General features: G+C 40.7%; 1 long non-coding RNA gene across 1 annotated transcript in view; it reads right to left on the reverse strand.

Moving 5' to 3' along the window:
- Positions 1–26,195, reverse strand: part of LOC126195376 (uncharacterized) — a 2,074,073-nt gene that overhangs the window by 1,369,941 nt on the left and 677,937 nt on the right. Inside the window, exon 3 of the long non-coding RNA XR_007538598.1 lies at positions 10,813–10,847. This is a non-coding gene — a long non-coding RNA (uncharacterized LOC126195376). The remainder of the gene's footprint in view (positions 1–10,812; positions 10,848–26,195) is intronic.

Raw genomic sequence — 26,195 nt, forward strand, 5'->3', positions numbered from 1 at the left:
AATATAGATAAAAAGACGAGGGCTAATAGAAATCTTTGGGTAACAGAAGAGATATTGCATTTAATTGATGAAAGAAAGTACTAAAATGCAGTAAATGAAGCAGGCAAAAAGGAATACAAACGTCTCAAAAATGAAATCGACAGGAAGTGCAAAATGGCTAAGCAGGGATGGCTAGAGGACAAATGTAAGGATGTAAAGGCGCATATCACTAGGGGTAAGATAAATATTGTCTACAGGAAAATTAAAGACACCTTTGGAGAAAAGAGAACCACTTGCATGAATATCAAAATCTCAGATGGAAACCTAGTTCTAAGGAAGGAAGGGAAAGCAGAAAGGTGGAGGAAGTATATAGAGGGTCTATACAAGGGCGATGTTCTTGAGGACAATATTATGGAAATGGAAGAGAATGAAGATGAAATAGGAGATATGATACTGCGTGAAGAGTTTGACAGAGCGCTGAAAGACCTGAGTCGAAACAAGGCCGCGGGAGTAGACAACATTCCAGTAGAACTACTGACAGCCTTTGGAGAGCCAGGCCTAACAAAACTCTACCATCTGGTGAGCAATATGTATGAGGCAGGCGAAATACCCTCAGACTTCAAGAAGAATATAATAATTCCAATCCCAAAGAAAGCGGGCGTTGAAAGATGTGAAAATTACCGAACTATCAGTTTAATAAGCCACGGCTGCAAAATACTAACACGAATTCTTTACAGACGAATGGAAAAAGTGATAGAAGGCGACCTCGGGGAAGATCAGTTTGGATTCGGTAGAAATGTTGGAACACGTGAGGCAATACTGACCCTACGACTCATCTTAGAGAATAGATTAAGGAAAGGCAAACCTACGTTTCTAGCATCTGTAAACAGAAAGCTTTTGACAATGTTGACCAGAATACTCTCTTTCAAATTTTGAAAGTGGCACGGGTAAAATACAGGGAGCGAAAGGCTATTTACAATATTTACAGAAACCAGAAGGCAGTTATAAGAGTCGAGGGGCATGAAGGGGAAGCAGTGGTGGGGTAGGGAGTGAGACAGGGTTGTAGCCTATCCCCGATGTTATTCAATCTGTATACTGAGCAAGCAGTAAAGGAAACAAAATAAAAATTCAGAGCAGGAATTAAAATCCATGGAGAAGAAATAAAAACTTTGAGGTTCGCCGATGACATTGTAATTCTGTCAGAGACGGCAAAGGACCTGGAAGAGCAGTTGAACGGAATGGACAGTGTCTTGAAAGAAGGATATAAGATGAACATAAAAAAGGAAAACGAGGATAATGGAGTGTGGTCGAATTAAATCGGGTGATGCTGCGGGAATTAGATTAGGAAATGAGACACTTAAAGTAGTAAATGAGTTTTGCTATTTGAGGAGCAAAATAACTGATGATGGTCGATGTAAAGAGGATATAAAATGTAGACTGGCACTAGCAAGGAAAGCATTTCTGAAGAAGATAAATTTGTTAATATCAGAGTATAGATTTAAGTGTCAGGAAGTCGTTTCTGAAAGTATTCGTATTGAGTGTAGCCATGCTTGGAAGTGAAACGGGGACGATAAAAAGTTTAGACAAGAAGAAAATAGAAGCTTTCGAAATGTGGTGCTACAGAAGAATGCTGAAGATTAGATTTGTAGATCACATAACTAATGAGGAGGTATTGAATACAATTGGAGTAAACGGAAATTTGTGGCACAACTTGGTTTGAAGAAGGGATCAGTTGGTAGGGTATATTCTGAGGCATCAAGGGATCACCAATTTGGTATTTGAGGGCAGCGTGGAGGATAAAGTCGTAGAGGGAGACCAAGAGATGAATCCACTAAAGAGATTCAGAAGGATGCGGTTGCAGTAGGTACTGGGAGATGAAGAAGCTTGCACAGGATAGGGTAGCACGGAGAGCTGCAGCGAACCAGTCTCTGGACTGAAGGCCACAACAACAAAGCACTCTCATCATCTGCTATTCAACATTACCAATGATAGCGCCCAAAAAGGTTTAGAATGAAGCATAATTTTCTATGACCAGTTTTATATTCAAAATGACGATAGATTTATGTTTCATTAAGCCAGTAACCATTGAGTCAGTGAGACAACTGATACTGATTGTGTCTAACTACCTTTCTTTAATAGTATGTTGAAGTACTCCTCAGTGAAGCGCTATTGTTACCTACAAATCCTTCTTAGAAAAGAAATCTAACTACCCACACTGAGGGTAGATATTTTTTGCAAAGGATGTTTCCTCTGCAACACTCCTCTCCTTAGAGACTTTTCTTACCCAAACCGTGCACCAACATTTGATATCAACCAGGTTAAAATTTGTGCTCTATACTTAGTGTTCATAAATCACTTGATTGCTTGGCTCCTTAATATGGCAGAAATTGGAACGCTACAGACAGCGCCACTAATAACAACGACAGTACTGCAAAGGTTGTACAGCAGTGTAGCACCCACTTGTTCGTTTCTTGTGGTGTTGTACTGTCAGTTTGTTCGTTTATTGTGGTGAAGTGAATAATGAAGCAGTTCCCGTCTGTTGGGAGAACTAAATACTAGTCGGAGAATGCATTTTCATGAGACGCTTAAGCAAATGCGTCCACATCTTGATGCCTAGTAGTTAATGTCACTGCCTGAACGTCGTGAGGTTCCGAGTTCGTTTCCAAATCAGAGATTTCCTTCACTCTTGGACTGGGTACTTGTGTTTTTCAAATCATTTCCTCAGATTTTCTTCACGCAGAGGCGCTAGTAACTGGCGTTGCGCTACGTAACAAGACTTACACCGGGGGCTGAACAGCCCCAGATACTGTCAATAGTGCCAAACGGTCATTTAATTTTTTTTTAATCACAGATGATATAAACCGAAGAGCCAAAGAAACTGGTACACCTGCCTAATATCGTGTAGGGCCCCCGCGAGCACGCAGAAGTGTCGCAACACGACTCGATTAATGTCTGAAGTAGTGCTGGAGGGAACTGACACCATGAATCCTCCCGGCCGCTGTGGCCGAGCGGAGCTAGGCTTTTCCGCCCGGAACCGCGCTGTTGCTACGGTCGCAGGTTTGCATCCTGCTTCGGGCATGGATGTGTGTGATGTCCTTAGGTTAGATAGGTTTAAGTAGTTCTAAGTCTAGGAGACTTATGACTTCAGATGTTAAGTCCCATAGCGCTTAGAGCCATTTGAACCATTTTTGAATCATGAATCCTGCGGAGCTGTCCATAAATCGGTAAGAGTACGAAGGGATGGAGATCTCTTAAGAAGAGCACGTTGCAAGGCATCCCAGATATGCTCAATAATATTCATGTCTGGGGAGTATTGTTGCCAGTGGAAGTGCTTAAACTCACAAGAATGTTCCTGAAGCCAGTCTGTAGTAATTATGGACGTGGAGGGTGTCGCATTGTCGTCCTGGAATTGCACACGTTCGTCGGAATGCACAATGGACATGAAAGGATGCGGGTGACTAGAGAGGATGATTACATACGTGTGACCTGTCATAGTCGTATCTAGGCATATCAGGGGTGCCATACCAATCCAAATGCAGACGCCCCACACCAATCACACAGCCTCCACCAGCTTGATAGGTCCCCTGCTGACATGCAGGATCCGTGGATTCATGAGGCTGTCTCCATACCTGTACACGTCCATACGCTCAATACAATTTGAAACGAGACTAGCCCGAGCAGGCAGCATGTTTGCAGTCATCAACAGTCCAATGTCGGTGTTGACGGGCCCAGGCGAGGCGTAAAGCGTTGTGTCGTGCAGTCATCAAGGGTACACGAGTGAACCTTCTGCTCCGAAAGCCCATATCGATGATGTTTCGTTGAATGGCTCACATGCTGACACTTGTTGAAGGGCCAGCATTGAAATCTGCAAAAATTTGCGGAAGGGTTGCACTTCCGTCACGTTGACTGGGTCTCTTCAGTCGTCGTTGGTCCCGTTCTTGCAAGATCTTTTTCCGGTGGCAGCGATGCCGGAGATTTGATGTTTTACCGGTTTCCTGATATTCACGGTACACTCGTGAAATTGTCGCACTGGAAAATCCCAGACTATAAAACTACGTTCAGACTTACTTAAATCTTGATAACATGCCATTGTTGCAGCGATAACCGATCTAACAACTGCGCCATATGCTTGTTGTCTTATACAGGCGTTGTCGACCGCAGCGCCGTATTCTGCCTGTTTTCATATCTCTGTATTGAATGGTTCAAATGGTTCAAATGGCTCTGAGCACTATGGGACATAACAGCTGAGGTCATCAGTCACCTAGAACTTAGAACTACGTGAACCTAACTAACCTAATGACATCACACACATCCATACCCGAGGCAGGATTGGGATCTGCGACCGTAGCAGTCGCGCGGTTCCGGAGTGAAGCGCCTAGAACCGCTCGGCCACCGCGACCGGCTCTCTGTGTTGAATACGCATGGCTATACCACTTTCTTTTGCGCTTCAGTGGATACGTCTCAGTTCTACTGTCATAGACGTATCGTACGAAGCATATGTGTAGTGGGTGGACTTTGTGAAGAGCGTATCAGTATTTTCGTTTCACAAACTGTAACCTCCACCACGTTATGTCATACGTTAGTGCTAGTATTTGAAAAAAGAAATGCAGTTACGGTAACTTTCGTAATCAGTATTAGATCCTTACGAAATAGCGATAACAGCAATTATTTTTTAAAAATAATTAATTTAGCGACCGAAACACAATTTAACTCTTGTGTTTTTACCCCTCAGAAAATTTCATTTTTACCTCTGAGGGGGTGATTACTCAAAGCTCGAGAAGCACTGTTGTAATGAAATATCACCGTAGGATTCCTGAGTTTGCTCTCTTAGGTCATAACATGTTTGAGTTTTTGTGGTGCATATTCTGTTATTTACAGGATTCCAAAGACGGATGTCTAAAGCGGTTAAATTCGATGATCGATCTGGATACTCTACAGCACTTCCTCTTTGTTCTAGCCGTTACAAAGGGAATGAGCGATTGAGAAACGTCCTCACATGAAGTTGAAAATGAGGTGGCGTCCGTACCTGTTGAAAGTAAGAAATGTCCATACGATCTGGAGTTACCATATGCAAAATATCTATGTAAGAGTAATCTGTGGCAGTCTCATCAAAGAAGTAAGCTCTAATTAACCCTCTGGACGAGACGACACCGGACTGCGTCTACTGGTAGATTAACGCGTCTTTCTTTAGTTAAGAGTGGATTTCCTTTAGTTCAGAACATGCAGTAATGGCGCTTAAGTGTCCCGTTGACTTCAAAGACCGCTGCATCCGACCAAACGATTACATCTTGGAACGGTCATCTTTTTCGCACACGCTGATGAAAAACTCGCGAAATTCAGTTCGTCCATAGGTATAATCCTCGTTCAGAGCACAGACAAATGTCAGACTGTAACTCTTCCAATTATGGATCAGCAGAGCTTTGTGAACATGGATCCCAGTCTCAGAAGAACAACGTATCATAGACTAGTTTGGTGACTGCGTGGACGCCTGAATCACTACACCGACACTTTCGTTGTCTGTAGAACGTCTCTTTCACCCGCTTCATGCCTTCATCACATAATACACCGTTTAGTCGACTATGAACTTGTCTAGGATACTTGAAACTGTTAAATGTGAAGATTGGGGTGTTCCAGGTCTCAACTTGCCAGTTATTTGGCAAATTTCACTCCACGTTCTCTGTTTTCCAGAAAAACTGTAGGACCCACCGCGAGGTTTTCTCGCATTCTTTTACTTTTGTGAATTGTTCACTAGCTTTTGCCATTTGCTAAATGTTTGCCACTATAACTAACCATAGTGTCCTTTGCTTTTCCCTGTTTAATAAATGATAATCTGGGTCCGCACTCCTAACTTCCTTCCTAGTCCAACTAATGCGAAAATCCAGCCTCACATCAGACTACAAAGTGATAGATTAATAAAAGGAACACGATAAGATCCTGTCTCGTATATCACTACTTGTAATTTGACCTAGACATTGTGGCATTCGCTGTGTTATTCAGTGGTTTGGTATTTAACTAATTTGTAAATGAAAATGATAATCTTATTTCATTACATTGAGTAATTACTAAATATTCTTTTCTCCCGGCTAAATATTTGGTCAAGTTGCTAAAGACATCCAAGTTAACGTTGTGTTAAATTGTTGTCTTTAAGCAGTGTAAGTGACACTAAATCACAGTTCATACAACAGATTCTATACAACTATCGATTATGATGGAAACAGTTATCTTCAGCAAAATGATCATTAAAACCATCGAATATCAGCCGCGCACAACACTGACGTATGTTAGCTGAAACAATATTCTTCGCAACTCGTGCGTAATTAATTTCGGCTCCATACATCAGCATGAAAAAGTTTGTTATATGGATCGTGCTATGAGCACTGTTTTTAAAGAGCCAATATGATTCGAATTATTTTCGTTAAAATGAGTTCGGGACCACCGGTACACATTTATCTTTACACATTTTTAGTACCTTCGGCATTTATGTCTGCTGAGTTGCGTAATTTGAATTTTTCACTGAGATAATTGTTAAGATGGCGGCAGACAATTGACAGAGACTTTCTATTGTTAGAGCAAATTTCCTTTTAACAGGATAAGTATTCGAATTAATGCTTATTAAACTTTACTTTTATATTGTGCACTATTTAGACTAATTTTCATCAAGAAAACCGTTGATACTTTCGTAAGAAACACAGATAAAAATGCGATACCAATCGCTATCATCAATGGCAGCGCTCCTTGCAGCGGAAACAAATAATCAACCCAGGTAATGCTTATTGAGAGAGGAATTAAAGTTATAAATAATTATTCACTTATAGTTATAATAATAATGAACTCTATTCTCAAGTAATAATTAAGAAATAATTACAATTTCTTAACAGACCTCAGTTTGATATGCGTCTTGCGCCCGCAGCCTACAAAAGCCAACCAAAAAAAGGTAAAAACAAAGGAAGACAAACGCAGATCATAAAAGGAATTTACAGTTATCATTGTCTTTGTATGATACACATCGATAAGTCCAATTATATCATTAAATATTATATACATAATTAATATTTATCATCGTTTTATATCACTGTTTTTCTATAAGTCGGATATATAATGTTTATAACTGTTAGAGGCGTAATTTCCTCTCGTCGCATTGTAGCTAAAATTTATCTCGCGGATGTTACACGACGTATGATGTGCTGTAAGATTGCAGCGGATGACAATAGCTCGAACCAGGATTCTTCAGCGATGAGCATTGTGGGTAGGGGGCTCAAACCAGATCGGGATTTTGACGATCTAACTCCCAAATTAGATACAATCCGGCACGACATCCTTCAGGTGGACTTTCATAAACTGTGTCAATTCATGCCAAGCCGAATAACGATGGTGCGCCGTATTTCTTTTTCTTTTTCTTTTTTTTTGTCTTAGAGTTAATTTTCACACGTATTTCCTGTTAATTGTTTCAGTTGACGTCTTTTGCAGATATCCATGGTATTTAACAATAGAGTCACAGGTACTTCCGTCACTAGCACCGCAAGAATGAATGTACAGAATATTTTTCGTGGCTCGAATTGTGATGAGAACGATGTGTTTCCCAAGCCCTGCCTGTAACTTTAGAAAAGAGGTAACCAAAACAAAGTATTTAACGAATAACTGAAACGATATTCCGCTTCAGTGAGCCCTACATCGTTAATGAGGCAGTCGCATTTCTAGTATCACACGTGTTGCCCTCGCCGTAACATCAGCTAGCGAATTTTTCTGTTGCTGACAAATTACAAAAATATATAAGAATTTAAGAATGGGTTGTTTGGGATGGGTCATTCATGCTGACCCAACAGGTCTCTTTATTTGCTATCACGTGTATATTAAAATAAAAAATCAACTATACGAGGTGCATTCAAGTTCTAAGGCCTCCGATTTTTTTTCTCCAGACTGGAAAGAGATAGAAACATGCGCATTGTTTTAAAATGAGGCCGCGTTCATTGTCAATACGACCCAGAGATGGCAGCACCGTACGGCAGATGGAATTATACCGCCAGCGGCGAGAATGAGAACTGTTTTAAATACTTAAAATGGCGACGTTTTCCTTACTTGAACAGCGTGCAATCATTCGTTTTCTGAATTTGCGTGGTGTTAAACCAATTGAAATTCATCGACAGTTGAAGGAGATATGTGGTGATGGAGTTATAGATGTGTCGAAAGTGCGTTCGTGGGTGCGGCAGTTTAATGAAGGCAGAACATCGTGTGACAACAAACCGAAACAACCTTGGGCTCGCACAAGCCGGTCTGACGACATGATCGAGAAAGTGGAGAGAATTGTTTTGGGGGATTGCCGAATGACTGTTGAACAGATCGCCTCCAGAGTTGGCATTTCTGTGGGTTCTGTGCACCCAATCCTGCATGACGACCTGAAAATGCGAAAAGTGTCACCCAGGTGGGTGCCACGAATGCTGACGGACGACCACATGGCTGCCCGTGTGGCATGTTGCCAAGCAATGTTGACGCGCAACGACAGCATGAATGGGACTTTCTTTTCGTCGGTTGTGACAATGGATGAGACGTGGATGCCATTTTTCAATCCAGAAACAAAGCGCCAGTCAGCTCAATGGAAACACACAGATTCACCGCCACCAAAAAAATTTAGGGTAACTGCCAGTGCTGAAAAAATGATGGTGTCCATGTTCTGGGACAGCGAGGGCGTAATCTTTACCCATTGCGTTCCAAAGGGCACTACGATAATGGGTGCATCCTACGAAAATGTTTTGAAGAACAAATTCCTTCCTGCACTGCAACAAAAACGTCCGGGAAGGGCTGTGCGTGTGCTGATTTACCAAGACAACGCACCGCACATCGAGCTAACGTTACGCAACAGTTTCTTCGTGATAACAACTTTGAAGTGATTCCTCATGCTCCCTACTCACCTGACCTGGCTCCTAGTGACTTTTGGCTTTTTCCAACAATGAAAGACACTCTCCGTGGCCGCACATTCACCAGCCGTGCTGCTATTGCCTCAGCGACTTTCCAGTGGTCAAAAGAGACTCCTAAAGAAGCCTTCGCCGCTGCCATGGAATCATGGCGTCAGCGTTGTGAAAAATGTGTACGTCTGCAGGGCGATTACGTCGAGAAGTAACGCCAGTTTCATCGATTTCGGGTGAGTAGTTAATTAGAAGAAAAAAATCGGAGGCCTCAGAACTTGAATGCTCCTTGTACATTAATCAATAAATAAATATATCACATACTATTATATACAGTCATATCACCAACTATTTTACATTTCATATCAACACCTCTACCATGGACAAAAATACAAATATTATCATCATGCAATAGTTTACAAGACTTCCTTGTCCTAACACACAATGGTTTATCAATAAAAAAAATTGTCGATGTTTCTCCAACACCACGAACTTGAGACATAGTGATCATGAACGTCCGATAACCGAGAACATCACGAGGAGGTACCTGCTCCAAAGACGTAGCTGTAGACTTAGTAGTAGTATCAATACGAATTATTGCAACAGTCAACCAACACTGACCGATTGGATTGTCAGTAACAGAAAAAGTAAAATGAAAACGACCTCCTCGAAAAACAGTCTTTCCTTTCAAGACATCAATCAAAATGGACAAACTGACGTTCATGTTATACTCAGTCTCCACATCGCAGGGTACATCGTGTCTTCCGATGGAGGCCTAATATTTACAAATCTATTTTGGATGTGGAGACTGAGTATAACATGAACGTCAGTTCGTCCGTTTTGATAGATGTCTTGAAAGGACAGACTGGTTTTCGAGGAGGTCGTTTTCATTTTACTTTTTCTGTTACTGACAATCCAATCGGTCAATGCTGGTTGACTGTTGCAATAATTCGTATTGATACTACTACTAAGTCTACAGCTACGTCTTTGGAGCAGGTACCTCCTCTTGATGTTCTCGGTTATCGGACGTTCATGATCACTATGTCTCAAGTTCGCGGTGTTGGAGAAACACCGACAAATTTTTTTATTGATAAACCATTGTGTGTTAGGACAAGGAAGTCTTGTAAACTATTGCATGATGATAATATTTGTATTTTTGTCCGTGGTAGAGGTGTTGATATGAAATGTAAAATAGTTGGTGATATGACTGTATATAATAGTATGTAAGCGTCGAACCAGGAAATATACGTTTTCGTGTTTCCCTTTCCGTTTTTCCAGAGTGTGTCGGCAGCTAACATATGGTATGCGAATTTTGAGTGATTTTAAGTACGAATGATGAAGAAATTACCGCTGTAAACAGTATTTTGTCACTCTATAAAGTATTAATTCAGTTTCGCGTCAAAGTCGACTACAAATAACCTGTTGCTTATTTCATAAACTACCATTCCACTTCGAGGGAGAGCGGAATGTTTGGTCTTATAGTTAAATAAAAATTCAAGTTATTAAATGAAGTGAGCAATAGATAAAAACGGACGAGGCTGGCAAAATACCCACAGGAACAATGTTTACATTTTTCTACTTCCATTATTAATTTGTTACTTTTTAAAGTAGTGTAACTTGTTTCAGTGTTCCTGGCAATTATTCGGACGTTTAATGGTAGTTCAGAGCGGATGCAGCTAGAAAATCTAAGGTCCTTCACGGCAGAAAAATTTCTTGCAGAATTTACCGTTTCATTACTTCCTGTGCCTCAGGAACTACAGAAAGACACAAATATCGTAAGGCCACGTACACTATATGCAAGATGCATATCAGGTATCAGGATGACAACTCAATACGGCCGAAATATAGGGCAGTAATATATATATATATATATATATATATATATATATATATATATATATATATATATATATATATAGTCCTTGCATGTTACCTGTGAATCGACTGCCACGGTTTCAGATTCCGCACCTGAAACAAAAGGAATAAATAAACATGCTTTCTTCTACAGTCATGAGTCTACATGTTCACGTATATGAGGGTACATGAGTACATTTGGTAAGAAAAACAGTAATTGTGTGTAGCAAAATAAGTATTTGTCAACATAACTAACTTATTTTAGCCTGTGAGGTCCCATTTTCTTTAATTCCCTCATACACAAAGCCGGTAATATTCTTAATAGCAAAATGACCTCTTCAACAGACGAATTTTTCCTCGCTACACACCGATTTCTTGTAGGTAGAAAACAGATAAATGACTCATGAAAGCAAACGTGAGGAATAGTTAGGACTGGAAATTATTTCCTGTTTCCAATCGCAACTTCTGATCGTTCAGAAAGTCCCTTGTCTTGATGCAGGACGACACAGTTAAATGCTGAAGTTTTGCTTCCATTCACTACATTATATGTTCAGTTCCGCAATAACAGCTAGCCAACTTCCTCGCCATGCCCTGTGCAACCCGAAAAACTATTTGTACGACTTTTTTCGCCGACGGAAGAAGTGTTCCTCACTTGCTTATCTTTTTACTGTCGCTAGTTTTGTCCCCAGGGTGAAATGGTACTTTAACATTTCGCCTGAACTCGTGCATTCAGTCCTTCAAGTTCTTTCCTAAAAACAATTCCTCTCCAAAACAATTCCACTCATAAATCAACAGACCCAACACATCTTCACAGATGGAGATTTACGTTCAAGGTGATATCTGTCCCATCATCCCATAAATGCTACGCATCTTAATGCAATAGTTTTCCGTATCGTCAAAAGCAGTGTATCGACATTTTCTACAGACGGTACCTCATGTACATGGTACCAACCTTATCTATAGCCTGGCTGGCAACGCTACAATATAAGAGCACCAGAGATGCCTTAATCCTCCAGTCAGCTATTCCACAGTCGAAATCCTTCAAAGACACTGGTTGCGCTGGTTTCTATACAGGGTGTTACAAAAAGGTACGGCCGAACTTTCAGGAAACATTCCTCACACACAAAGGAAGAAAATATGTTATGTGGACATGTGTCCGGCAACGCTTACTTTTCATGTTAGAGCTCATTTTATTACTTCTCTTCAAGTCACATTAATCGTGGAATGGAAACACAGAGCAACAGATCGTACCAGCGTGACTTCAAACAATTTATTACAGGAAATGTTCAAAATGTCCTCCGTTAGCGAGAATACATGCATCCACCCTCCGTCGCATGGAATTCCTGATGCGCTGATGCAGCGCTGGAGAATGGCGTATTGTATCACAGCCGTCCACAATACGAGCACGAAGAGTCTCTACATTTGGTACCGGAGTTGCGTAGACAAGAGCTTTCAAATGCCCCCATAAATGAAAGTCAGGAGGGTTGAGGTCAGGAGAGCGTGAAGTCCATGGAATTGGTCCGCCTCTTCCAATCCATCGGTCACCGAATCTGTTGTTGAGAAGCGTACGAACACTTCGACTGAAATGTGCAGGAGCGCCATCGTGCATGAACCACATGTTGTGTCGTACTTGTAGAGGCACATGTTCTTGCAGCACAGGTAGAGTATCTCGTATGAAATCATTATAACGTGCTCCATTGAGCGTAGGTGGAAGAACATGGGGCCCAATCAAGACATCACCAACAATGCCTGCCCAAACGTTCACAGAAAATCTGTGTTGATGACGTGATTGCACAATTGCGTGCGGATTCTCGTCAGCCCACACATGTTGATTGTGAAAATTTACAGTTTGATCACGTTCGAATGAAGGCTCATCCGTAAAGAGAACATTTGAACTGAAATGAGGAATGACACATTGTTGGATGAACCATTCGCAGAAGTGTACCCGTGGAGGCCAACCAGCTGCTGATAGTGCCTGCACACGCTGTACATGGTACGGAAACAACTGGTTCTCCCGTAGCACTCTCCATACAGTGACGTGGTCAACGTTACCTTGTACAGCAGCCACTTCTCCGACGCTTACATTAGGGTTATCGTCAACTGCACGAAGAATTGCTTCGTCCATTGCAGGTGTCCTCGTCGTTCTAGGTCTTCCCCAGTCGCGAGTCATAGGCTGGAATGTTCCGTGCTCCCTAAGACGCCGATCAATTGCTTCGAACGTCTTCCTGTCGGGACACCTTCGTTCTGGAAACCTGTCTCGATACAAACGTACCGCGCCACGGCTATTGCCCCGTGCTAATCCATACATCAAATGGGCATCTGCCAACTCTGCTTTTGTAAACATTGCCCTGACTGCAAAATCACGTTCGTGATGAACACTAACCTGTTGATGCTACGTACTGATGTGCTTGTTGCTAGTACTGTAGAGCAATGAGTCGCATGTCATCACAAGCACCGAAGTCAACATTACCTTCCTTCAATTGGGCCAACTGGCGGTGAATCGAGGAATTACAGTACATATCGGCGAAAGTAAAATGAGCTCTAACATGGAAATTAAGCGTTTCCGGACACACGTCCACATAACATCTTTTCTTTCTTTGTGTGCGAGGAATGTTTCCTGAAAGTTCGGCCGTACCTTTTTGTAACACCCTGTATATGACGGTGAAATCTCAAACACAGCATGTATTTACAATTGTTGTCATGTAAGCTAAGTGTTGTAGCGTTCAACGGTGGAAAGGAAACGAATACTTGTCTGACCAACTTGTTGTATAATTATTTTCGTTATTTATTAAAGAAAACAAAGAAATCAATATGAAGTTGTGTCTACTCATAGACATCAAGAAAAAGGAAGAAATGCTTAATATTAGAACCTCTACGTCTGAATAGAAATTAACTATTTCCTTCAGAATGGGAATTCGAGGCAACAGCAGTGTGACGGAGACGGCCGAGCAACGAGATTTCACCACTTTCAAATTGCGATGAAGTGCCAGACCGCCAGGATTCGGAAGCCGACGATCCTATCTAGAAAGACGCGGGCAACGAAGTGTAAACCAGAGGAAGAGGCATCGTTTGCCGAAATGCACCTCGGGGGGGGGCAGGAGAAGGCTAGTGCGGAGACGTCGGCAAAAGCTTCCGCCGGAGCGCGCGCCGTAACCGCATTACCGCAGGCAGGCGCCTCCTTCCCGCCAGGGGCGCTGCCGTCGCCCGGCGCTCTTCGCACCTGTCGGGATTCCCCTCCGTCTGGGGAAAAGAGATTTGCCTGTGGCGTCACAGGGCCGCCACTCGCAACAGCACTGCCAGTGCTCTTACGTGTGTGTGTGTGTGTGTGTGTGTGTGTGTGTGTGTGTTATTTAGAAATCATCATCAACTAACTTTTATACTGTGCATCAACGTAGTAATGAGATTTTCTCGCAGCGTCTTGCTCGACATCTTTTGTGGACCCTTCCTCTGGGACATAACTATTGAAACACTTTTGTTCAGAATGGATGGAGCTGTCGCATAAACAGATGACCTACTAGTAGTAGTCTCTGCAAACAACAACAGAGCGCAGCACCCAGCTAGAAGAGAAAGCCAGTGGGACACCAAACACATTCACGCAATTGCGCACCGCAGACTAGCTCAAGACAGCAGACACCAAAGCAACATACACATTACCGAAACGCGGACTCAGGAAGAATCCTTCCGTAAAAATCTGGGACACATATTTTTAAAAAAACAATCTGAGACGCCGTGCTAAATCCGCAGGACAGGACAGGTAGTTTAAATTGTGGAAAGGGGCCAAAATAAGTGGCTGTCAGTTCCAGTCGAACATGCAACTTTATTTATTTGACCAAACATAACAAGAGCCAAGAAAATTAAAAAAAAACACACAGCATTAATTTTTATAACTTAATTACCGGCTGAATGTGCCATAGAATGTCATGCCTTAAGGGCAAGACGGCTTTAATTTAAAATCGGCTGAAAGCCAATAACTTAAGACTCAAACCAAAACCAGAATTACAAAAGTTAGAAGGCCTTATCTTAAATCAGTTCTTTCACTTAGGCTGAATGACCAAACAATCTCACACCTTAAAGGCAAAACTTCATTAATTTAAAAATCGGCTGAAGGCCCATCACTTAAGACTCAAAACAAAATTAAATTTTTTTCAAAGGCCATTCCTAAAAACAATTCTTTAAATTAGTCCGAAGGTCCAAACAATCTTACGCCTTAAGGGCAAAACAACTCTGATTTAAAAATCGGCTGGAAGCCATACAAATACAAACCACAAGAACAAATAAGAAAACGCAGTACACCCAACGGCGCTCAGAAATTTCCGGGGGTCGGTCTGGAAGTCAAACACTAACGCTCGCTTAGGCCAGACTGAACCGTGAATTTACTTTCAAAATCTTTTCTTAAAGAATATAGTTTAGTTAGTAGCGATTCGTTAAGAACATTAACACATTTGATCACACTAGGTGAGCGTGGAAGTAGTTGCCAGGGAGTAACTGATAAAAATGAAATTACCTTTAACAAATGGAAATGTTATTCATAAAAGCCCTTTCAGAAACAGATTTAAAATTTATAAGCAGAGAAGCACCCTCGAAATATCAAGTTACAATTTTATTTAGAGGCACAAAGAACAATATTGACAGTATGAGCCTTCGGACTGAGAAGCTTGCCGCTCCCTTTCAACACGGCAGTAGTCACGACCGCTCACAACAACCTCTGAAAGAAGAAAACAGCAACCAGCCACTATTAATACTGCTATTTATTTAGGTAAATAGCGCCGTTACCGGTTTCGAACTGGCAAGTTCATCATGAGACGGCTCTTCACATGATTTTCAAGATACACTTTACATTATCGTCCGTTTTCGATTTTTATTATTCCACTGTGGCGAAGTATTTTTTGTGTGTTGTTGCCTACGGTAGAAAAACAGTGTTAGAAGCGCCATATGTGAAAAAAAACTAACCTCCAGACGATGAAATACAGCGTAAATACAGGGTGTTTCAAAAATGACCGGTATATTTGAAACGGCAATAAAAACTAAACGAGCAGCGATAGAAATACACCGTCTGTTGCAATATGCTTGGGACAACAGTACATTTTCAGGCGGACAAACTTTCGAAATTACAGTAGTTACAATTTTCAACAACAGATGGCGCTGCAAGTGACGTGAAAGATATAGAAGACAACGCAGTCTGTGGATGCGCCATTCTGTACGTCGTCTTTCTGCTGTAAGCGTGTGCTGTTCACAACGTGCAAGTGTGCTGTAGACAACATGGTTTATTCCTTAGAACAGAGGATTTTTCTGGCGTTGGAATTCCACCGCCTAGAACACAGTGTTGTTGCAACAAGACGAAGTTTTCAACGGAGGTTTAATGTAACCAAAGGACCGAAAAGCGATACAATAAAGGATCTGTTTGAAAAATTTCAACGGACTTGGAACGTGACGGATGAACATGCTGGAAAGGTAGGGCGACCGCGTACGGCAACCACAGAGGGCAACGCGCAGCTAGTGCAGCAGGTTATCCAACAGCGGCCTCGGGTTTCCGTTCGCCGTGTTGCAGCTGCGGTCCAAATGACGCCAACGTCCACGTATCATCTCATGCGCCAGAGTTTACACCTCTATCCATACAAAATTCAAACGCGGCAACCCCTCAGCGCCGCTACCATTGCTGCATGAGAGACATTCGCTAACGATATAGTGCACAGCCGGCCGAAGTGGCCGTGCGGTTAAAGGCGCTGCAATATGGAACCGCAAGACCGCTACGGTCGCAGGTTCAAATCCTGCCTCGGGCATGGATGTTTGTGATGTCCTTAGGTTAGTTAGGTTTAACTGGTTCTAAGTTCTAGGGGACTCATGACCTCAGGAGTTGAGTCCCATAGTGCTCAGAGCCATTTGATATGGTGCACAGGATTGATGACGGCATTATGCATGTGGGCAGCGTTTTGTTTACTGACGAAGCTTATTTTTACCTGGACGGCTTCGTTAATAAACAGAACTGGCGCATATGGGGAACCGAAAAGCCCCATGTTGCAGTCCCATCGTCCCTGCATCCTCAAAAAGTACTGGTCTGGGCCGCCATTTCTTCCAAAGGAATCATCGGCCCATTTTTCAGATCCGAAACGATTACTGCATCACGCTATCTGGACATTCTTCGTGAATTTGTGGCGGTACAAACTGCCTTAGACGACACTGCGAACACCTCGTGGTTTATGCAAGATGGTGCCCGGCCACATCACACGGCCGACGTCTTTAATTTCCTGAATGAATATTTCGATGATCGTGTGATTGCTTTGGGCTATCCGAAACATACAGGAGGCGGCGTGGATTGGCCTCCCTATTCGCCAGACATGAACCCCTGTGACTTCTTTCTGTGGGGACACTTGAAAGACCAGGTGTACCGCCAGAATCCAGAAACAATTGAACAGCTGAAGCAGTACATCTCATCTGCATGTGAAGCCATTCCGCCAGACACGTTGTCAAATGTTTCGGGTAATTTCATTCAGAGACTACGCCATATTATTGCTACGCATGGTGGATATGTGGAAAATATCGTACTATAGAGTTTCCCAGACCGCAGCGCCATCTGTTGTTGAAAATTGTAACTACTGTAATTTCGAAAGTTTGTCTGCGTGAAAATGTACTGTTGTCCCAAGCATATTGCAACAAACGGTGTATTTCTATCAGTGCTCGTTTAGTTTTTATTGCCGTTTCAAATATACCGGTCATTTTTGAAACACCCTGTAAATATATGAGATTAAGTGGTTATGGTACTTACGTCGAAAATTCCGCGCGATTTTGTTGCGAAGTTGCAGGACTGTATTTTTCGCATATTCCTAAATATATTCAGCACTTACGTAACTTGTACATCACTATATTGTGCAAAGCACCACACACACACACACACACACACACACACACACACACACACACACACACACACCAAAAAGAATTTGCCACATGTGAAGTTATCACAAAGATTGCAGATTTAGAAAACACAACAGTGTCAGAGACGTTCTCTCTCAGATACATCACAATATACAGGTTGCTTTGATTTCAGACTGTTTTTAAAGAATAACATAACTTAATGAAAATTAAAACACACAGACAAACCTTACATTATGAGCGTATAATATTACAAATGAAGTTGACAGATGTAGTAACCAATTTGTGTGAATGCTACTTATATGGTATTATGTAAATACTGTGCTATGTACAAGGAGCAACAGAGAGGTGAGATAAAATGAATAATATGACAGTAACAATTGTATTAACAATCCATCTATGCTGCACTGACATTTTGAATCAAGTATAGTAGCAATACATTTTTTCCCCAAGAATCAAGGTTGCATTACAAGTACATTACAAGTATTTATATTACAAAGAATACCATATTCAGTGAGCATTAATTACAAATAAATTGGGAAAATATGATGGCCAGTTGTATGAATGTTACTTATGTGGTATTGTGTTTTTCTACCGTAGGACAACAACACACCAAAAGTGTAAGTTGGCTGTTTAGGTTTTTTTATTGGTAACGCCACCTCAGTATGAAAATCAGCGGCTGTGCCGTGTGCAGTCTGTGGCTGCTTTGCATTGTTGTAATACTCAACCATTGTAGTGTTAGGCAGCTGGCTGTGAACAGCGCGTAGCGCTGGGCAGTTGGAGGTGAGCCGCCAGCAGTGGTGGATGTGGGGAGAGAGATGGCGGAGTTTTGTAATTTGTCATGATATCAAGGTAAAATACATTGTTTGTTCTCTATTAATATCTTTCATTTGCTAACTATCCCTATCAGTAGTTAGTGCCTTCCATAGTTTGAATCTTTTATTTAGCTGGCAGTAGTGGCGCTCGCTGTATTGCAGTAGCTTGAGAGCGAAGATTTTTGTGAGGTAAGTGATTTGTGAGACGTATAGTTTAATGTTAGTCAGGGCCATTCTCTTGTAGAGAATTTTGAAAGTCAGATTGCGTTGCGCTAACAAAATATTGTGTGTTGAAAGTCAGATTGCGTTGCGCTAAAAAATATTGTGCGTCAGTTTAAGCACAGTCTTGTAAAATTATTCAAAGGGGAAGTTTCATATGTCGACCCTTAGCCGAGGATACCTCACTGGAATTTCTGATTTTTTCTTGTAGTTTGTGTAATTAGTGTAGATTTTGTTTATTGCTAGCGCGTAATTATAGAGAGAATTTCCATTGTAGTTGTAGTTTTTCAGTGTTGTATAGTAAAATAGTTGTGGCATGCATGTAGATTTGCACCAAGTATTTCGCAGCTGCAATTAACTAGATATTATTTTCAGTGTTATGTTAATGTGTTCTCTTATTTTTGCTCTTCAAATTGTGTTTTTTCTGTGTTGTCGTGTGAAATACTGTGACAATAATGACGTGTGAAAAGCGTAACACTAGGCTCCAAAGTAAATTGAGAAACGACAGCGAAGACGAAAGCAGTATGTTAGCGCCGCAGAGTAATGAATTAACTAATGTTAAAAGTAGTAATTTGGTAATTGCGCATAGGGAGATGGAGCGGGTTGCAAACAATGGTGTAGACAGCGAAACAATTAGAGAACAGGGAAGCATTATCGATCGATCGGTCGGCAATAGCTCGGCTCAGGAATCCGAAATGACACGAGACGATCTCACAAATACTGTAGATTCAGGTTTTGGATCCTCACCGTTTTCTCAAATAAGTCAAGACACATTTTCTGCTTGTCAAAATGTGAATGTTGCCGGTGAAAATGCACTGCCAAAAAGCATAGAGAAACAGATTCCAGACACTAATACATTATTATTGCAATTAATGCAACAAATGGAACAAAATCAGAGAGAAATGAAACAAATGGGACAAAATCTTCAAAAGTTAGACACAATGGAACAAAATCTTCAAAAGTTAGACACAATGGAACAAAATCTTCAAAAGTTAGACACAGTGGAACAAAATCTTAAAAAGTTAGATACCACACTTGAACAAACACGTGAGGATTTAACTAATGAGTTACATCACATTGAATCGAAATGTCAAAAAGTCTGTAATGACGTAAAAACACAAATTTGTGAACATTTCCAACCTATTTTTTCGCGGCATGAAAATGCACTACAGAATCACGAAGCAGCCATAAAAGAGCTGCAAACTACTGTTCATGAAAATCATGAGACCTTGCAAGCTAAATTTGACTCAGTTGCATCTACCGATTCGGTTACGCAACTTGCAAAAACCCAGGAAAACTTAAAAGACACAGCAGAAAAACACACTGAGGAAATAAGTACATTATCGGATAAAGTAGCCGAACTTTCAGATCAGTTCACTAACTTATCTACGAGGGTAGATGATGATCTGAATGACACAACACCTGTAGCCTTCACTGACACTGAAGAGTATGAACAAATTAGAAAATTCAAACAAAATCAAAATCAAATCAATACACAGTACAAAAGAGAAATCCGCGAAGTACAAGATCAGCTGACACAGGTAATACAAGAATTACGTATTTCAGAGGACACTCGCGCCCCAACACGGGAAGAGGGACATAGAAATACGGAACAACCACAAAATAATAACACAAGACACTTCGGAAATTATGAAAGAAATTGGCAAGGCACACCGAATTTTGAGATGGAACCGCCGACACGACGTAACAATGACCGGTATGCTACTCGCCGACACGATGATTTTGACTATAAGCTGTTCATTACTACACGTAAATTTAAAACATTTAAGAATTCTGCCAACGACATTCATCCACAAGCATGGCTCCATCAATTCTCTCATTGTTTTCCTCCCAACTGGTCGTTAGAACACAGATTAGAATTTATGTGTGGCTACTTAGAGAATGAACCAGCTGTAAGAATGCGTTCGGTCATTCACGATTGTCATAGTGAAGGAGAATTTTACCATGCCTTCCTCTCAGCATATTGGTCTCAAGCCACACAAGACCGAGTAAAACATGGCATCATAATGATGAAACATTTCGAACAATCTGAATTCTCCAGTCTTGTGAAATATTTTGAAGACATGTTGCACAAGAATCAGTACCTGTCAAACCCATACAGCCCCTCAGAACTCATCCGCATTTGCTTAATCAAACTGCCTGAACATTTGCGACATATTATTTTGGCAGGACGTTGCAAAGACGACATTGAAGCATTTCAAGGACTCTTACAAGAACTGGAAATTGACACTGACAATCGCGGAACGCACGAGCACAACAATTACAGATCACATCCGTCGCAATTCCGCGATGAAAGAAATAATAACTGGACGCGACAAGGCTATTCTCACAACACAAATCGTGACCGAAACAGACACCACCCGTATAACAACCGTTGGCAGAGTAGTAATAATTACAGGGAAAGATCACCTCTCCGCGGTAATGACTATCACAGAGATAATCAGAGAAACAGACAATATGGGAACCAAAACAATTATTATTACGAGGGACAGAATAACTTTAGACGCAACGGTCCAGCGCGCAGTTACGATTCAGGGAGAAATTCTCCACCACTTAACCGACAAGAAAGAAACCACAGAAACTACCGACATGACGACAGACGATGTGATCGTAACGACAGACCTGAATTGCATCAGAACTGGCGGGATTCAAACAGAGCTGGGCCCTCTCGGCAAGGCGAATTTGTAGAAGTTCGGTCTCCTAATCCGAATAACGACGCGCGCCAGCAAAGAAACAGACAATGACTCGCACAGCAGGCAGCCGCGTGCGTCCGCTGGCTCCGAGAAAAATAACACAGACGCTAACCTTGAGAAAAATTCCAGTATTCTTTACCGACGTATACCACTTGATAATTGCGTTAAAGTTGAAACTCTGCGTACTAGGAAGAGCAAAGGTTTACACCACATTTCACATGTAACACCGTTTATTGAAAGATAATCTGCTTTTTTTTAATGCAACATATTGGTTTACTTGCAAATACATTATGGATTCAAGGTGCTTTCTGAGAGATACCAGATGACACAGAGGTTAGTTTATGTGACAGCTACACGATGTTATCACGACGCTACTAATGAGTGACAGTTTACAATGTTGCTTTTGCGGTGTATCTGTTTTATATCTGCACAGTTTTCTGAATTCTTCTGGAAAGAAAAACATGTTTTAGTAGTAACTTTTGTGGTATAGCAATAATGAGGCAGCCTTTTACGTGGCACAACAATACGTTACAGCACAGTACTTTCTTCATCACAACAATAAGCATAACTAAGATATCTATACGCAAAGCATTTCACTTTTGTGTATCATCAGGTAAGTACATTGACTTCTGCAGAACTTAGCTTTCGGAGGACGATAACTACGAGACTTCCACAGAGATTATCTTACAACATGACGCACAGTTTAGCGCTACAGGACACGTATTTGAGTGATTAATTTTGTACTTAAAACATTTATTTTTAAAGATTTTTGAATTACAAAGAAAGTTTTCTGAGATATATTTCACTCCATTGCTGTAATCTGTAACACCTGAGGGTATAATTACATTAATCCTCAGGGGGGTACACGCTTACTTTGTGTACCATGTGTGTGGCAACCACAAGGAACCCTAGCTAATATGGTATTTGCTTATACAACTTTACACATCGGTACCATATTTCTCCAACACATAAATTACACAGCTATCTGATCATGTAACTGAGAGATAAACATTTTTTTTACTACATCAGTGACAGATGTTTACGTAATTACACAGTTGGATAACTTCACACTTATGAAACTGTATTTTGTCTGTACTTTGTAAACTGTTCTTATTTTTTCAGAACTATTGTGGTACTATGAGAGCTTTGAATGATGTATTCGGTATGGGATCATAATTTTAAAGTACGTTTGAGGTAGATGACACCATTGAAATGAGCAGAGAATTTTTTTAGGTTTTGAAATTATTGCAGAAAGCTACGACGTTTTTGAGATTTGACTGAGGTGTTATGATGTTATTTTGACGACGACGATGTGTTTTGTGCTGCTGAGGTATGTTTATGGTCAAGAAGCTGATGCTATATGAGGAATTTGATTATGCTACGTATTTCATGTAATGAAATATTAAAGAAGCGTCGACGAATATATATATGTATAATAAGGTAAGGAGTAATGAGTAACGGTTAGGAACTCTGCCTTGTGAAGACGTATGTTGGAAACCGAGAATCGTACTTTTAGAATTATGAAATGTGTGTAAATGCGTGAATGTATCACAATGCCGACGAAAATTTTTTGGACACTGTTATATTCATAGGATTTTGTTTTTACAGATTTGCAACGCTAATTCTTGACCTGTGAAATATTTAAGACTGCCATTGTAGTGGAAACTGCTGTCGTAAATATTTCCGTACGAAAGTTAAGTGACCACCTCCACGTAATGCGTCGCGGGCACCCACCTGGGCGACAGCCGCCCGAACAAAAAAAAAAAAGGGGCCATTAGCCTTCCAGCGGCACAGGTAGAAGAAAAAGCCATTAGGGGAGGCCATTATAATTGCTATTGACGTTCCTTTGTAGAAAGCATCGCAAAAACGACACGGTCGAACTTGAAAACGATGAGAAACATTTCACGGCTATTGTCGTGTTAATTGAGAGAAATGCCATATGGCTAGTGAATGACGTTTCACGCCTTGCTTTGCCCATTTTGTTTAATATCTAGTTTCTAGCTGCACTGCAGCACTGGTTAAAATAAAATTTTATAGATGTACTAATTTAAATATTTTCTGTCTACAGATCTATTAAATAATAATTTTGTAATCCACATTAAAAAAAAAAAAAGGAGCACTTGGAAAGGAAAGAACAATAAGAAGGGACTAGTAACAGTAACTGCACACATAATTTTCTTTTCAAGTATATGGTAATATTTTTTTTACAATAAGTTGTTGTGGTGCACCACTTTAATTACATAGACATTAAGATGTGATTATACATTTCCCTTATCTGCATTGTTGTCTTTACTGTAATATTTTTCTGCTTGAGCGTTGTCATGTTTAGATATAATTTATTGCTTTTGCTTCTGCTGTTTGCCAGGCATAATGTTACTGAATTTGATTTTGTATTACGCTGTTAAGCCAGTTTTACTAATTATTATTTTATTGTTTGCTGCGCATTGCCTCATATTAGTTGTAATGTTGAATTGCTTGGTAATTTAGATTTACTGTAGCTTGCTTTGCCAGTTTGAAATATTTGTCATTGATGTTTATTGTTTTATGTGATGCTGCATTGCCTCGTCCCTTGGTATATATATCTGAGCTCAGTAGATTTAAGTTAGCTTAAGAGGGGGTAGACTATATAAGAAACTAACTATGATGAATTGGAAGCAATGCATTGACAAGGTATATAAAAAAAGGATTTGGGCCTAAATGAGTATTGTACAATGAGCCATATTTATTTTGAAAGACTTATGGTTGGAATACAGAAAAGAGGTACAGATAGGACTTTTTGGGAATAATAATGAACACAGGGAGATCTCCAAGAACAAAAAGGTTTTGTTCGCACAATACTGCAGTACCAAAAGTTACACTGAAAACGAACCCTATCCATTCCTTTTGTGTCATCCCTCTATGTGTTTGTGTACCCTTGTGTATTTGTGTTTTTCCTGTCTTTATGTGTTTAGCTGATTAGAGCTAAGTTGTAGAATTTTTCTAATACTAAGCTACATTCACTATGATGAGGAATACTGTTATCCTCAAATATAATTTGCATTGATAATATGTTATTTGCTTTGTAAAGATGTTTAGATATTTATTCTGTTTTGTTTTAATGCTCATGTGTGAAGTTGATGTTTCAATAATTATTCTGATCTTTTATGTGTTTACTTATGTCATTATTTTTGTAACACTGATGTATATGTTTATTTCTATTCTTTTGTAAAGCCTGTTTTACTACAAATGTTATCTGTATTGTTATGTTCTTTACTAATGTATTTTATACCTTTGTAATTGTATTCTTATGTTATAAAATTGTAATTGACACCAGGTCATCAAATTAAGTAACTTGTAAGTTACATTTCACTGCACACGTTTCTATTGGTCATAGTATATGGACAATATGTGAGGAGTAGGGACTGTTAGTGTTTGCACGTGTGTTAATAATTCAGCAAGGGACTGGATAACAGCATTGCTTGTTCTAAGGACAATTCCAACAACTTTGTGAGTGCACAAGTGGTGGTTATGGACTTGTTATATTATCCACAAGACTCTTCAATGGTGATTGTGTACCTGCACAGTCACAACAGATGGCTGCTGGCCATCTCTACAAGGACTACAGTGGGTCTGCGCCTCTGGTGGCCCACCAGTACCATTATCTCTACAAGGACTGCAGTGGGTCTGCACCTTTGATGACTCACCAATACCATTATTTCTACATGGACTACAGTGGGTCTGCACCTCTGGTGGCCCACCAATACCGTAATCTCTACCAGGACTACAGTGGGTCTGCTCTGTGATGACCTACCCACCAATACTCTTCAAAACTTCGACTGACTCCGCTGTGGGTTTGCTCTGTTGTGGCCCATTACCTGTCAGCATGTCAAGAGTCAGCACTGTCTTTCCGTTGGAAGGACAACGATACTTCTTCAAGACTGCAGGGAAATCCACTACGTCTGTGTGCATTGTCTTTTACTGCTCAGACTTTGAGAAAAACACTGCAATGTGATGAATGATCAGGACTGTCTTTAGGGACTGTGAGAAAATTTTAGCTTTTGACCAACATTGTATCAATAAGTGTGTGCATTTGATTTATTTGTTATTGTAATTACGATTATGAAAAATTTTAACAAATATGTATTGCCCACTGCCCAACCCAATTTGTAAAATTTTTTGTGGGGAGCATGGGGGCTATGTAAGTTGGCTGTTTAGGTTTTTTTATTGGTAACGCCACCTCAGTATGAAAATCAGCGGCTGTGCCGTGTGCAGTCTGTGGCTGCTTTGCATTGTTGTAATACTCAACCATTGTAGTGTTAGGCAGCTGGCTGTGAACAGCGCGTAGCGCTGGGCAGTTGGAGGTGAGCCGCCAGCAGTGGTGGATGTGGGGAGAGAGATGGCGGAGTTTTGTAATTTGTCATGATATCAAGGTAAAATACATTGTTTGTTCTCTATTAATATCTTTCATTTGCTAACTATCCCTATCAGTAGTTAGTGCCTTCCATAGTTTGAATCTTTTATTTAGCTGGCAGTAGTGGCGCTCGCTGTATTGCAGTAGCTTGAGAGCGAAGATTTTTGTGAGGTAAGTGATTTGTGAGACGTATAGTTTAATGTTAGTCAGGGCCATTCTCTTGTAGAGAATTTTGAAAGTCAGATTGCGTTGCGCTAACAAAATATTGTGTGTTGAAAGTCAGATTGCGTTGCGCTAAAAAATATTGTGCGTCAGTTTAAGCACAGTCTTGTAAAATTATTCAAAGGGGAAGTTTCAAAAGTACTTCGCCACAGTGGAATAGTAAAAATCGAAAACGGACGATAATGTAAAGTGTATCTTGAAAATCATGTGAAGAGCCGTCTGATGATGAACT

Source organism: Schistocerca nitens, chromosome 7 (assembly GCF_023898315.1).
Source record: "Schistocerca nitens isolate TAMUIC-IGC-003100 chromosome 7, iqSchNite1.1, whole genome shotgun sequence".
NCBI classification, from domain to species: Eukaryota; Metazoa; Arthropoda; class Insecta; order Orthoptera; family Acrididae; genus Schistocerca; species Schistocerca nitens.